The 16,374-nt window shown below is 39.4% G+C and overlaps 1 long non-coding RNA gene across 2 annotated transcripts in view; it reads right to left on the bottom strand.

Moving 5' to 3' along the window:
- Positions 1–16,374, bottom strand: part of LOC107201677 — a 49,781-nt gene that overhangs the window by 4,063 nt on the left and 29,344 nt on the right. The window contains exons 2-4 of one of the 2 annotated variants that reach the window (XR_004496779.1): positions 15,966–16,056; positions 11,387–11,514; positions 9,150–10,985 (exon numbers count right to left, since the gene is read on the bottom strand). This is a non-coding gene — a long non-coding RNA (uncharacterized LOC107201677). Of the gene's footprint in view, positions 1–9,149; positions 10,986–11,386; positions 11,515–15,965; positions 16,057–16,374 lie in introns of those variants that run through there. The other variant, XR_004496780.1, reaches the window with a different exon arrangement.

Below are 16,374 nucleotides of genomic sequence, written 5' to 3'. Positions count from 1 at the left end.
AAATTTCTTCAATTTTCTTAAAAGCCACACACACAAACCCACATTGCTATCTAAATTGATACTATCTTTGTCCCATATTTACTTCCCAGCCCTAGCATTCTGAGTGGCAACAGCACAAGGCAAACACTTGCAGGCAAACTGAAGTGACAAGCAAGCAAGCAAAACAGACAAAAGAAAATGAGAAGTGTGTACCTGCTCAGACAGTTCTGCTGCAGGGTACTGAGGGTATCATAGTTGCACTGAGTTAGTGCTACAATTAATTGGTCATTATAGGAAAAATCTGAAAATTATTAAAGAAAACCACTCAACTGAAATGCTTAAATTAATTAACATGTTGCAATCCTACTGACACCATCAGCATCACTCTCAAGGAGAAATTGGTGTTCTTTTGTCTTGTCGAGTAGGAGTCTTCTGTTAAATTTCAAATTCTCTTCCAAACATTAGCATGTCTATATGACATAAATGTAGCAATTCCAGGGACTAACAAACAAAGAGGGCAGACTTGTTTGATAAGGGGCTTCTGTGCTTCAGGTCCTCAGTGTCTGTGGTGCAGCTTAATCCAAGCGGTATAAAGCAGCAGGGTTAGGACATATGTGTTGTGGAATATGGTAATTGGAATGTTTTTGTGGGTATTTACTCAGAGAAAGCATGGTGCCACCTCAGTGATTGTTTCTATGCATCTTTCTACATGCTTTCCAAAATAAGCAAAATATCCAATCTGTGAAAATACTGACTACTAAAAAAGTACACAGTTCCTTAGGGAAAATGAGGTTTCAAAATAATTGTGTCATATGAATGTTTGCCTGTCATCTGTTTGCTCTTTCCCCCCAGTTTTAACTCCATTTTACAGAAGGGCAGAGGTCTCAGTGAGTCAAGTTCTGACAAGTCTGGTGCAAATTGGGGACAGCTGATGGCTGCACACACAGCAGTGCTACCCTGGCCACAGACACAGGGCTCCCTGCCAGGCACTGCAGGCAGGAAGGACAGCAGGGCTGAAGGTGGATGAGGGCTGGGAAGCAGACGGTGAGGCAGGAGAGACAGAAATCCATAGGAAATGAGTCCTCTTTAGCTTGGCTGCCAGTGGGCCAACTTGTTACTTATTTATACAGTATTTTTTCCTCTCAGTTCCTGAGTTCTACTGAAAATTATTTTTCTCACCAGTGATGCTTTCCAGGAACAGGCTGAAGTGCTTGCTTCGAAACTCCTGACAGTATCATTTATTTGCTGAACGAGGGGGCACAGCAAACAAGCTTTTTCTTATGTTTTGCTTTAACCTTGCTGATGCCTTTTCAGTGAACTATGAGCCAAATTCCTCATTTCACTGCTTTAACAAGTGTGTAGATACTGACATCTCCAATCCCACTTGCCCAGGTCGAGGTCATGTTTCATTAGAGACCAACTGAGCCTGCAGAACTCTGTTTTCTCATAAGTGCTGGTTTCACTGATCTTAGTGGGAGAGCACATGTGGGTTGGGGGCTTGGTACCCACAGTGTATGTGCATACTTATATTTAATTCAGAGATGCAGCTACTGATGGTTATAATTCTGTCCAGTAGAACGCAATAGTAAATGCAGAGCTGTTCCTGTAGACTCAGCTTGAATGTGGCTAATCAAATGAAGTCAGTGCTCCTGAGAGTAACAGAAATCCAGAGACACCAACAAATCATGATTAAAAGTGCAGGAAACCTCATTAGGGAATGATTGCAGCTTTCCTACTTTGTTTTGCCTAATAAATATTTAATTTCTGCTACAGGCAGAAATAAGAATAAGTTGAGGCTTAAGGAAAGCATTTGTTCTAATGAAAGTATTTTGCTTGCTAATAGTATTACCACCCAGTGAATAACAAAAGAACCATGAACTCCATTGATTTAAAGAAATTCTAGAACTATTCAGAAAACTAAATATATATTTAGGGCCCTAGGCAGCAAACATCAGATACACCCTAGAATAGTAACACACATTAATGATTATTGATACCATTTCATCGCTAGTCTGGATGAAATAATTAAGTTTGTATTGTCCACATCCACTCCCTGTGATCTAAATCTAATTTCTCAGGCAAACATGAGAAATCTAGTCCAGACAAAAAGCAGCACCTTTTCACCTGGGAAGAAATAATGAATTGTTTCATCACTCTGCCAGTGAGTGCATGGGGTAGTTTGAATACCCCTGGTGCAGACGGCAGGCAGAAGTTCTCACTGCCCACCCTTGTACCCTCCCTGGCAGTAGTGGAAGCCCAGAGCTCACCTCTGCACTCTGCCACTGATGGCATCGAGGAAAGGGAAAAATTACTGACATGAACTGATTAACTGGCAATGCTTTTCAAAACATCTTTAGATTTATGCTGTGGCTGTGATGCAAATCTTGGATTTAGAGTCATGGTGCATCACGTTCTGTAACCAACATCCTGCATCACCTTTCCAAACTAAAGTTTTGGAAAGATGACCTCAAAACTAAAGTTGGAGTTAGCTGCAATTGCAGAGAGAGCATTTGTGTCATCGTTTGCACTCAAGCAGCCAGGAAGAATTATACTCACTGAAGGCAAACCCTAGCTGATGCAGTTTCTGACACCACTGGAAGTCTATTTGCTTTCTCTGTATTTCCTAAAAACCTGAAATCAATAAATAATTCCTATTTTCTAATAATAAGAAAAAAAATTGATGTGCTTCTGTAGTTTGGGAAAATACAAACTTTGATGACCCACTTCTGATTCTGTCTTAGAATTGCTGTAATGGTTTTCCTGCTGTCCTCATTGTTATGGTTTGTACCACTGCCCAGGAAAAATCTAATGCAGCAGAAGTATTATTCATGATGAAAATTCCACATGGGTAACACTCAGGAATCTTAGAACCAGCCTTTATGCATATGCACTTAGGTTATCAATTTTAAAACCAAAAAATAATTAAAAAATACACCAGTAACTCTGTCTTGACCTTAATAAGCAGAGTGTCACCAGTCTAGAAGTGTATAACTTTCATATCTAAATATATATGTATCTCTGTATAAATACTCATCTGAAGAATTTTATCTGCCTCGAGAACGTAAAAACAAATATTCCAACAGCAGTCCTTTGGCCTTTAGGTAGACTTCAGCAGTTAAAAATAGCCCAGAATCCAGAACACTACAACCCCAACAAAAACAACAGTCATTCTTTGTGCTGAAGCTGTTGCCCAACTTCCCAGCAGTAATCCTGAGCTGTGCTCCTTGCTGGCAGTACGGCAAAGGGCAGACGGAGCCCCAGACCAGAGGAGCTCTGAGGCTCGCTGCAGCATGACCGGAGAGCCGAGCCGTGCCAGCGCTGTCCGGCCGGACCTTGTGCCGCTGCCCCGGGCAGCTCCTGGGAGAGAGCCCAGCTGTGCTCCCTGTGCTGTGGGCACAGCCACGGGCAGTGCCGGACCCTGCCAGTCCTGCAGGGCAAACAGCAGCAGTGGCTGCGCTCTGGCATCTCACTTAGGGGAAACCCAGACTTACAGAAACAGCCGGCTCTGTTTTGGGAAGGGACCGACCCTCTGGACCTACAGAGCACTGTGGGAACAGTTCTGTCACTTTTATTCCCACTGAGAGGGCCTGTTCCCCCAAGCAGACCCAAACACTAACATGAACTCTGTATAAATAAGGTTATAAAGCTAGTAATGTTCTTTAACTATGAAGAGATAATACCAACCGTGAAACCTGAGCGGCTTTTTCTTGTCTCCTGCACATATGAAAGATGGCATTAAAAGAGATTAGTTTAAACCACTTGCAATTTCCTTTATGCAATAAAAGATTTTCTTTGCTTGGAATTTTCCTATTTATGGTGTGTATTTGGACTCAGTATAGCATAATACTTTCTTCAGTATCCCTGCTTTTAATGATGCTCGCAGCATTTGAGCCATTCATCAAATTTGACAACTGAAACAGCTAGGAGTTAATGGGAGCATGAGCAGTTTGACAAACACAGTCTATTTGACAAGGCTGAGGTCAGGACTAAAAGAACTGCTCTTGGTTAAATAAATAGAAAAGCAACAAAGTAAAGCAAAATCTCTGCAGCCATTTATCAACTTTAAAAGCCTTTTGTTATAAGAAACACTAAGTGAAGCAGCACACGGAGATGGGAATTAAAAGGGCTTGGAAGAATTCAGCTGGCTTCCTTTTTAGGTGAAATTAAAAAGCTCAGTTAAAACGGAGGGATTATGTCCATAAAACTGACACACAGCTACATAATACCTAAACCTACACTTTAGAGCTGCCTGCTTCTGAACTCACTATTTTAAAGAACCCAGGCTTTTCCTAGATAACAGATTGATTCAGGTGCCACTGAAAGCAGAACAGTATCACAAGAGAAGATTTTGCTGACATCTGCAAAGCTGGAGAGCTCTGTATAGGCATGTTCAAGAGCACAGCTGAGACTCCATCCATGCACTGCTGCTTCGATAACCAATTTACCTGATAGCAACCTGTGCAAGGGGACTTCAGAGAGTCTGCAGAGTAATGGAGCTTCATTTAGGCGCAATATCGCCAGTAGGAAATTCCTGGATGTCAAATGACTCCTGGAAACTAATAATTAGTGCAGCCACTAACTTCCTGGCTATGCTTGGTTCATGGAATTTTTTATTTTTTTCTTTTTTTTTACTTGGGGAGGTTGGTTTGGGCTCATCTGGTTTTTCCTCTGTCCAAGACCCTGGAGGTTCTAGGAGAGGAAGAAACACTGAATCTATTCTTGCACTTGCTGAGTAAAGAGGCTTTCAGAGCACTGTAGCACACTTAGAAAATCAAGGATAATTTCTGTAACTCTTTTTTTAAATTTTGTTTTTATTTTATTTTATTTTATTTTATTTTTTTAATGAAGCCCACGTTGGCAAGCAAAATCAAATCCATACTGTTCTGGGTTTGGTCTTCCATTCTATATACCAAAGATGGTCTCCAGGCATTATAGTGTTAACTTTAATGAGAACAAGACTGACTTTCCTGTGATTCAGCTTTCCTGCTCTTTAAACGTGGGAGTGACATTATTCTCATGACCAGATAAGACAATACAAATTTAAGCACTCACAAATTCTTGGATATTATAGCTGTGCAGAATATTTTCTGATCATTTGCCTACCACCACTTTATGTAATTATTTCTGTCATTGTCCAGAAACCAACAGTACCATTAGAGAATTTCCATCAGAAGTAAGTAATTTGGCAAAATTCAGTATACTTTTGCAGTCCTAAAATTTCCAGGAAAGGTCTTTATGGCTCTGGGGCTGGACCTGTTACCAGATGAAAAAATTCCTTTTCTTCGGAGGCTTCTCCACATTTTCTATTGCTTTCATGCTTTTATGACATTGGCACTTTGGAGATAATAAAGAAAAAAATACATGTATTGAGGCACAAAGACATCAGAATGACTATGAATAGTTATAAAATTTACAGATTAATTTTGTGCATCTTGTTCCTCTAATAACTTTTATTTTTTTTCTTTCATAAAGCAATTTGTACATTCAAATAATATACTTAACAACTCCTATTGCTCCTGGAAAATAATGAAAGACTTCTTTTCCTGGAAGTGATTGATTATAGTCTGGATAAATTAAATAATTTTCCCTTTTCTCTTCTCATTATGCTTTGAGCAAAACACCAATTACAGGAGTACTGTGCAGCCATTTGGAGCTAGGAAATGTATTCCATTTAGCCTGTCAAACACTGTTTAATTCCTGTTTTAACTCTGCCTCTTTTCCAAATCTCCTTCTCAGGACTCCACTAATATAACCTAATTTTGACAGAGCATTCTGGACTCTGGGCAGCTCTGAATCTTGAGCTCTTTTCCGTCTGGAATGCGTTTTTCATTTGCTTAATACCAGAGCTTTCTAGTTTGTTTGGTTTAGTTGTTTTGAAATATACAACCTACAGTCATCTTATAAAATAATTTATAGCATTCATTTGGCCTCCTTTTTGGAACTTTCTATTTGGGAAAGAAAATCAAAAATAATCAAAGCAAGCTCAGCCCTGGTTTTCCTTTTAATAAAAATGTTTTTACCCAGAATACTGGAGTGGATGTCTGAAGATTGCACTCCTTACCAATGGCAACAACACAAATGTCTTTTCTAATGGACATAACGGTTACTTTGTGTCATAGCTACACTGTATTTGGGGGATTCCTTTTTCTGTGTTGCAAACCATAAAAATACAGTAAAAATGTTCAGTGTGACAAAAAATTAAGTTATAGGATTATATATAATCTTCAGTAAAGTAGGATACTGGAGCAGAGCACAAGAAGCATAACCTTAATTTTAAGATGAAGCTTCATGGGTTCATGAAGAATACATAGAAATTTCATTATTAATATTTTTTTTTACTCATGGAATAACATAATAGTGAGGTCTGGATGCAAAGTTTCAAGAGCTCTCTTACAGTCTCATATCTTTTATAAATGTTTTATGGAAGGAATTATTTCTCATTGCTATACAAAGAAAATTCCATTTCACAAAGGGGGGGTTTGTTATCTATTTGAATATTGGTGAGCTTCTTTTGGTTTTGCGATCTGTCATCAGCATTGTGCTAAACTGATTAAGGGAATCAACGCCATTCATGTTTTTGCCCTCTTTTCTTAACCAAATGGAGCTGGTACTGACAGATTTTCACTGCAACAATAAAACTCTTCTCTTTAGACTGGTGCCAGGGAACAGGAGGCTAAGTAGATCAAGAATCTACTTTCACTTTACAATATTACTGCAAGCAATTAAAAAAATAATATTAGCAAGGCCATCATTAGAAGTGGTGGTGGTTCTCCATAGCTGGTATATGAGAATGACCCCTGAATAAAAAGCAGCCTGCATGAGGCATGAGGAACTGAAGCCTTGAGAAGGCTGATGTAGTACAGAGGCTAGACAGAGTTAAAGAATAAAGTAGGTATTTATTAAAAGGCCTTAAAGGTTACACCTTGGGCAGAACAAGAGCCTGGCCAGGGCTACACCCAAGATGGTCACAAAATGGTCACAAAATGGATGTCTGGTCACAAGGTTTCACACTTTTTAAAGTTTTGGTCTATTTGCATATTGGAGTTAATTGTCCAGTTATAGCTTTAGGTTATGAAGTCCCATCCTCGTTGTTTGCTCTCTTCAGTTCTCTGTTTATGCTTTTTAGGCCTGAAGCTTGTAATGGTTGTCCTTGGTCCCAAGCTGGAAAAGGATTGTTTTGTCCACCTACCCCGTGAAGAGAACTTACTGATAACTTAATATGAAACTCAGAGCTACACACCTGGGCGGCACAGAATCTGAAAATATGACAGCTAAAACTTAAGGCGTCAAGTAAGAGAGACAGGACAGAGCAGTTTAGGAGAGTCTTGCTCTGACTAACCCTGGGATAAGACTCTCAGACCCTTAATTTGTCCCCATATCAAGAACAAAGAAAATATATGAGATATAAAATACCAGAAAGTGCATTTTTTCTGGTTCTCAGGAAGCACTATTCCATTTTTATTTTTCTCTAAGAATAGTAATTCAGTACACATCAAACACACTGTTTTCTATCTCTGTAATTTAGTGCATTAGTAGAAAATACCACTTTTGTGCCAGATCAGGTTATGCTGAGTAATAAATCTTTTTTTTAAGATATGTGTCTGTAAGTGTACATTTGCAGTGAGAGAAACCATAAAGTAAATTTCCTGGACTGTTACTGATCAGCTACTCAAACTGCTACATTAGAAGATTTTGCTGTCCATGCTGCACAGGCCACAGAGGTATGTTCAAGTCAGGCATCTCTCTTATCAATTTGCTACTATTTACTATTATTAAATTCCCAGCAATATTCTAAGTCTTGTAACACTGCCAACAATGGCAGCCCTTTCCCACATTTAAGAAGCCTTCTGAGTTTCAATTTTACTAAAACTTTCAAGTCATGCAGAGCAGGTCATGACAGACACACCACTACATAAAAAATTTTACACTTGGGGTGCAGAAGCCAAATGAGGATATAAAACCCCACAATTTAATAGAGGAAAAGAAAGTGTAAACCCTTTCTTTCTTTCTTACTGGATTTTATTTTGCCTTTTTTTTTGTTTTTTTCTTTGGGTTGGTTTGGTCATTATTTCTTGTAGGACTGGCCACAGAGTAGGATTTTACTCAACAGGAATAACATCCACCGCTTGTTATTGCCCCTCACTGTCTCCAGGCAGCTCGGATGGACTGTCTTCAAATGAGATGTGAATATGTCACATATGAATGAGAGGGACTGCACACACATGGTTTCTCTGAAATTGTCACAGAGATGAAATTCTTCTGAGTAGGTAAGGATATATAATTACAGATATCTTGAAAGCTGCAAGCAAATGAATGGAAAGTTTTCCTGATCAAACTGTCTTTCAGCACAATTTACTGGTTTCTATGGCAAGTCTTACTATGATCTTTTTCATTAAAACATGATTGGGTGGAGGTATCATTATTTGGCTCATTTAGGTACTGACAATATTTCAGTACTTTCCGCAGAAAATGAAATTACTATTAAAGATTTAAATGATGGGATGACATTTAAAGTGCAGTGACTCGTCTATTTTTATGACAGCAGCCAGAGAGAGCTTTTTATCAGAATTGCTACATAGTCAGAAGAAATTATTTGCTTTAACCTCAAAATATTTTGTAGCTGTAAATTTTCAGCCAGACTTCTGTAATTTTATAACTTAATTATGGTTGCCTTCTTAGAGTAAGAAACACTTATTGAGTGAGTTAGACATTGATCTAGATTAATTTAATGTAAAAATTTACATAGAAAATAGTGATTTGAGATGGTAATCACTTCCCCCCCTCTTAATCTATTCTGTTGGGTCAATTAATGTGGTCATTAGAGACTGCTTGCCCTTTAAGCCAGCTCTGAGAAAGACCAGAGCAAAATCAGGCTGCAGTAAAAGATACTCTGGCACTTGGGTCATGTGTTAGAGCTCTGAAACCTTTCTTAATGCACTGCAGATGTTACTAAGCTTTGAGCCTTTTTAGCTATGTTTTCATTTACTGTTTAGGTGGTCACTGTGTTACAGTGTTGCCAAGAGAGCTTTTGAATCAGTTTAATAGAATTTATAATATTAATTAATTTAGAAGTAACTGAAAAGACTTAAAGAGTCAAAATATCAACTTCAGGCATTTATCCTGAATTCAGTAGCTATACCAAGAGACAGGACACAGTTCATCCACCTTAGCAAACAGTTTTTATTTGTGTGCCAAAATTGACACTGCTGGTTAACCCACTGAGGTGTTTGGCTGGAAGAGAACTGTTACAACTGGAGTCTCCAGTCAGTCACAAAACACACGTTCCAGAGAGACTGAAAAATAGTATCATTAGGTAAAGATCCATAGAAGCTTCCTTTTCCTTGTACCCAAGCCTTTCCAGTCAGAGAAAACTGTATTTCTACTGACATTTGTATTTTTTAAATTCAGTTCTCAGCTTCCATAGCTGTTGTCTTTAGGAGGAATAGGAAATGGAATCTTTTCGTGCATGAAAGGTGAAAAACACTGGGACAAAGGTTTTACCAAACACTACTTCTTCTTTGATTGTTAGATGGAAGTGTGACTGCATTTTGCCTGTAGCTGCAAACACAGCTAAGAAATCTTATATTGAGTTCAATGGAACCTTTTCCTTATTTTACACACCAAGGCACTGCTGATGTTCAAGCAACTGTCACTGTTCTTTTGTGCTGCCAAGGAGTCCCCTGAGGTTTTGGCTACTATTGCCTAAATCAGGCTCATTTGAGAGGAATTAATTGAAACACTGATAACCTGAGCAAACACTGAAGGAAGCTGAGGGAGCACTAGAAAACATCTAGGAAAAAAAAAGCAAAAATTAAAAAGCTGCTGAAAAATTATTGTCTATAGTTCTGTCAATAAAATAGGCTACTGGGCTCATTCTTCTATTTTTCTTACAAGGGAGAGGAGTGGATGGAAGGAGAAAGTGACCCTAATCCAGAGTGATATCCTAGTGAACACCTCCAAAGCATCTGGCTATTAGTATTAATAGGGATATCCTTCCCTATTATAGGGATAAGACTTGGGGCCTGCTGCACCACAAACTATGCCTTTAACTTCATCCAATTAAAATAGTAATATTTTACCTACAATCCAACTCTGGTTTTGTGTAAAAGACTGTACAAGCTGCAAAGAAAGGAGGAAATCAAGTACTGATATTGTAAATAGAAGCACAGTACATTTCAAACCAACAAAAAAAGCAAAATTAATCTTATATATTTGCCCATTCAATAAGAAGTTAATAAATAAATCTGTATTTATAAAGAAATTAGCTACAATCCAAACATGCATATGTATAGTCATATGAGAGAGACTGTATGCATCATGCACACAGGCTGTAAAAATGTTCTGCTAATCATTTGTAATCAAGCCCTCAGTCTCCTGCACACATAGGAAAGTCAGATCAGTGTTAATTCAATGGTCAACACTATGTTGGGAGAGCAAATATCAATTTTTCTTCTAACATTTATCTGCCTCGGTCACGTAAGATCACCCCAGTACTGGAGCTGAAAGAAATACTAATACAAGAATGTTTTATGCCAAATCTCAAGCCACTGGTACAAAAGGGTGTAATTTATCAGATCCAAAGGAAAACACTATCTGACAGTGCTACAAAGGTACTACTATTCATTACATATCTAAAGGCTCCTGATCAATAGAGAGCACTATGCTCCTTCATTCAATAGGTTCAAGCTTAACTGATTTTCATGGCTTCTTGAGTGCTTTTATGACTAACAAGGCATGATCCACATAGTGCTTTGTCACCGATTTGCAAATAATCTAATAAAGTGACAGTAATAAATCACAAGTATCATTAATAAACCACCATCAAACAAAGCAGCACACTGAAAACAATGTGGAAAATGCACAGATAATTCTCCAGCTACTTTGGGGAGTAAACAGGCTAAACACACAGCATTACTTAAGAGCTTTGAGTTCAATTCATAGTAAACACATACACCTGAGCTGTTAGAGATTTCATACAGCAGTTGGAAAAGACCTCTTCCATGTTTCTTCAGGACAGGTTCATACAGGAAAAAAAAAAAAAAAAAAAGAGAAAGAAGAGAAAAGGAAAAAAGAGAAGAGATGAGAGAAAACAAAAATCAAATTGAGTAAACCAATGCTTAGAACACAAGAATATATTCAGCTTGGTGATGCTTGTATGCTGTTAAAATAACATTTTATGCCTGTTTACTTTATAATTTTGTACCTCATAAATACCTACAGTTGCTAAAACTGTCAGTGGTGCCACTTCAAAGGGTAGTGGCCCTCAGAACAAGATCTTTGAGGTTTGGCCTAGCCACAGTGTGGTTAAAGTTATGACAATGTTTCTTTAAATTTAAAATCTAGCTGGCATAAATCCATGAAAAGCACACATACCCTCGAATGTGAAATTCAGGATTCATTTACTTACCCTTCAGGTGTAGATTTAATGAAAGCTGGGCATTTAACATGGTAACAAGCTTCCACAGACTTCATAGAAAAATCCATTTCCAAGACACATACAGCAGAAGCAAAGCAGTCATTTTGACTCCTTCATCTCTAGAAAATAAAAAATCACACATATAGCAAGTATTTACTTGAGGTGGAATCCTAGAAACACAAACTTGCAGATGTCATAAAAGTTAGGGCTGGGGTGAACTCTAGACCTTGGTAGCACTTTCTTCTATAGTGAATAGAAAGTCAAATTACTTAGATTTCGACCATTTTGAATTAAAACTAAAAAAATCTGTTTCTTTTGCTTTCAGTTCCCAAATTTAGCAGAGAAGTGGTACAATTACAAGGGGAAGTCAGCTTCCCTGGAGTTTTTGCCCTGACCAAAATTTTTTGTAAGTACCACAAGAAAGCTTTTGCCTACGTTATTTTCAATTCAGCATTTTAAGGCTTTCCTTCTTCTGATAAAAGGATCATCTGAATTCTTGAACATCAAGTGAATTGAATTCCAATTAAAATCTTTAGGTGTTTTTCAACCACTTCCCTGGTGATCCTTGAGCAAATAAATGTTTGTGTCAGTGGCTTGAGGTAAAATACACTATTAGAGCCAATACTAAAACCATCTTTCCTCTCAGCCTCAGAAACCAACTTAGATTCAATACTAATAGCCATGGAAAAGAAATAAATTAGGTGGTGGCTAATAGCAGAGTGAATAAGGGTTTTCTCTCTGAAGACCAGAGGACAAGACCTTGGTTTATTACAGCAAAGGGGACAGGTATTACAGATGGTTATTTACAGGCCAAAGTCCCAGACTCCAAGGTAAACCATTCCCTTTTCATCTATTTCGGAAAAATACACTCCCTAAATAAATACTTAGTTCTTCTCTTTTAAGGTGGTAAGGAAAACTGGTGAGGCAGAACTGAGGAGGAGCTGAGAGCGGTAAGGAAACCACTGAGCTGGAGGCAGGAGAGAGGGAGGGAGGTGAGCTCCCAGCAAGCTCTTTTGGCACCTTGGAAAACCCAGCTCCTCTCTGTGGCAGCCTGAAATGGCAACTGATGTCCCCAGTATCTACCACATCCCATTGTCCACATCTGGGTTTTAAATGGGTGTCTGTGGAGTTCTCTTTAGAATACCAACACACTGAGACAGCAGTGGGAGAGGGGCTTACCCCTCTCAGGAAAATGCTTATTGCTTCTATATACTTCGAATTTTACCAAAAGAAATTATTGGTCAAAATTCTTGAGAAAAAATTAATTGATATGAAAATGAAAATTCATTTATTAAAAAAAAATTAAAAAAGGAGGCCCTACGGAACTTAATGTTAACAAAACAAACATAAAGATTAAAGTCGGTGTCACCATCACACCTTTTATTCCGCATGTGACTTTGTTGTTTTCTATTCCAAGGTCACTGCTTGCTTTGAATGACTTTAGCTTCTGGGAAGAGATGGCCCTGTGGGCCAGATACTCAGCTGAACAACAGACAGATGCACATGGAAATGGATATTTATAAAACTGCTAAAATGTCTAAAAACATTTAGGGTAGAGTTAGGTTGCCTGCTGACATTTGACCTGCACATACTTCCTATACAATCATTTGTTTTGAAACAGTGTCCTTCATTAGTCTAGTTATTCACTTAAACCATGGAATAACTGCTTTTTTTATTGCTTCTCCCTATATCTGCAAATGAGTTAAGAGCCCCCACGACCTTAGATCTTTCCTTCTCAGGATGGACTCCTTCACAAATGCTTTTGATTGCCATTACAGGGATCCCTCCCTTTTCCTACTCTCTTACAATTGTCCTTTTTCCCTTCAACAGAAGTTTAAAAGATATGATGTCTTTGTGCTTCCCACTCCAAGACAACCCTTCAGGGATGTCCCCCAACACCAGGGAGGCCTAAAGTACAAAAAGAAACTTGCACCTCCTTTGCAGAAGACAATATAGGAATGAGAGCTAATTTACGCAATCCCATCTCCTTTCCCTGCCAGGAGTTTCAGCACGGAAGTATCTTTGATATTTCCACCCAGGATTCTATCTCACGACATCCTCGATGAGCGGCGAGTGTCAGAGCCGCAGCCGGAGAGGGAAAGGCTCCCACCCAGGAGTTGTGCAGCGGCAGCAGCACAGCCTTGCCCTCTTCCATCTCCTGCCCCGGTGTCCGGCGTGCTGCCAGCCTTGCTCTGGGGGTGACATTCACCCCTTTTGGGGGCCCACACGAGGCTCACAGTGCTGTTGAACCCCACGGTCGTGGCAGGAGGGCGGGAATGCCGGGGGTCCTCGGAGAGGCAGCGGCGCAGCTGAGCCCCCGAGCCTCCTGCCCCGGGACACTGCAGCGCTCGGCGGCTGCTCTGCCTCCAATTAAGCCAGCGTGGAGGGGGATCTGAGAGGAGGTTAGGGGAGGGTCTGCTGGACCCACACTCCTGTGGCTATGCTGGAAATTAATTCCCACATATGTGCTGCAGATGGGCCACAGCCCCTTCTCCGGGCTGCAGCCTGCAAATAAATTTAGTAGCAGCTGGAGAGAGGAACCAACAGAGCCTCGTGTGCTTTAATGGGTTCTGTGTTTCTGCATATGGGAGTATTCCCTCCCCTCTCTAACCCATACAAAGCCTTCTGTAAAGTCCCATAAACAAAGCTGTGGATATAATTTTGAATGAGAAACTTGCCACCAGGGAAAACGGTGGTCAGGAAAACACAACATACCTTTTTCTCCAAGAGGGTGTTTCGGTGTGTTTTCACAAATTAAAACCAGATTTGGCTGGTTTGAGCAAGCAGGCAAACTTCTGACCTTTTTACACGTAATAAACCATCCCTCTCCGCCCAGCTCTGGTACCTAACCTGTCCTAAAATAGCCAAGTGGAGCATGGAGCCTGTGAGAGAGGCCAGCCCATCGCCAGGTGCAGATGTTTGTCACCACAGCACGGACATGTCCATCTCCAAAGCCCTCGTGCCCTGGTCTCAATGGAATAAAGCAGTTGAATGTATGATTAACTTCATGTTTTCAGGAACTGACCCTCAACAAGTCCTGAAATCAAGCATTTACAGGAATGCTTCTCTGGATCAGCCTCATAGTGTGCAGTGTGCTGGTTCGAGATGCCAGTATGCACCAGAAAAGGTTGTGACTGAGAGACCAGGAAACTTCTAAAGCAAAGCATGATTTTTACAGCTCCATATGGAGTTCAAAGTTAGGGAAAGCTGCATGATTCTATTAAGTTTAGCCAAGCAAAATCAAGTTGAAGAAAACTTCATATTTCCAAAACTGCGCCCAAGTGCAATCTGGGTGCCGTTTTTGTTAGTTAAAAAAATGCAATGAGATAAATATGGTGACATTTTTTTCAGAGGTGTCCATGCTCAGCAACTTTTGAACGTGGAGTTAAATAGATAATGCAAAAAATGAGGTACTTATATGATTTGAAAAGTAATTTTTAGACAAAGTGGCCGCCCTGTAGCAGGGCTCTAACAAAATGTGAGCAGCCAGGTACATCCATGCACATGTCTGCGGATGTGGGCAGGTAGGGCGAAGGCAGAGGTCTGGGGTGTTTGCACTGCCAGCCCTTCTTTGAGAGACAATTTCTTTCTCCTTAATGCATTAAACTCTTGCCAACAAAGAGCACATGGCTAGATTTTAGATGATGTGTACCTGCCTGGAAGCAGACCACACTTCAGTTTCTTATTCAAGAGAGTAGACAAATTCAAAAGCATCATCTCTCTACTGTTTGTTCTAGATTAATGTAACAAGATTAACTTCAACTATTTTTTTTCCCAAGATGTAAATGTATTAAAGAAGTTACTGCCACAAATGTTGAGAGAGTAGTAAAGACAGAATCCATTTGTTGTCTAGATTTTCTCAGAAAAATCACTTTAAATTTGAGCTATTTAATCAAGCATCAGTAATAATCTCCCTGATGATTATGACACTGCTGGAAAAATCACGTCATTGCCCACATTAATTCTGGGTGTTTTCTCTTTTAGCATTAAATTAAGAAGACAAAAATATTATTATATTTTACAGCTTCTCTAATTGGTTTATAAAATAAGAGTAGAACAAAATTGATTAGCCATATTTTTGTTTGGTACTTTGGAAAAGTTGAGACAAAAGAACAGGAAAGGTTAAAACAAAAAACAACTCCCCCTCCCAAATCAAACATAGAGAAAAGCAACAAGAAAAACACAACATGTTAAAGCAGTAAAGAATCTAGGGCCAGGAAGTCATCTCTGACTGACAGAATTTTTGTTTTTTTCTTATTTTCCGAATTTTAAAACCCATTTGGTGTTTTCCAAGTACATGGGACAGTGTCTGTGAGGATGCCCGTGAAACACAAAAAGGACTGAGGAACAAGTTATTTTGAAGCCATAACTACTCAGCTGTTTTCTGTTTGCTTTGGCTGTCACAGCTGTGGTAGGTTGTTTCCCATTTCTAGTCCTCACACCTTTATTATGTTTGGGTTGCATGTCAGAAATATTTCAGATGCTGTGGATGGAGACTTTTTCTTGGCCCAAGGAAGAAGTTCCAATGTCCTATGGATTTCCCCTGTGCTGATCAGGAGCCTTTACCTACCATTCCAAGGGCTTGCCTTTGTGATACTGGTGTTGTGCTTCCACTGGCTGCTGTAGCCTGGAGCAGGGACCTGTGAGCCCGTCTTGTGAGCCTTCAAAATTAAAAAAAGTAATGAAGTAATGTAAGGCACTCAAACTTGATTGATGATAATAACAGATCTTTTCATTTAAACCCATAAAAACTAACCTTCTTCTGACTACTGCCCCTTGGAAGTCAAAGGGAACTAATGCTCAGCAAAACCTGTCCAGGATTTGTTCCTGGAGGCCCCACTCCAAGGCAAGAGTGCTACTGTTACATATTTCAGCACAAAATTTGCTCACCACCTCACACTCATTGAAGAGCTTGTAATTTACATTTAAAAATATTATTTATTAAAACTGCCTATAGAAAACACTTTGAATCAGTGACT

Source organism: Parus major, chromosome 3, assembly GCF_001522545.3.
Source record: "Parus major isolate Abel chromosome 3, Parus_major1.1, whole genome shotgun sequence".
Lineage (NCBI taxonomy): Eukaryota > Metazoa > Chordata > Aves > Passeriformes > Paridae > Parus > Parus major.
The sequence above is the reverse complement of the archived record's forward strand: the minus strand, read 5'-3'. Positions and strand labels throughout refer to the sequence as shown.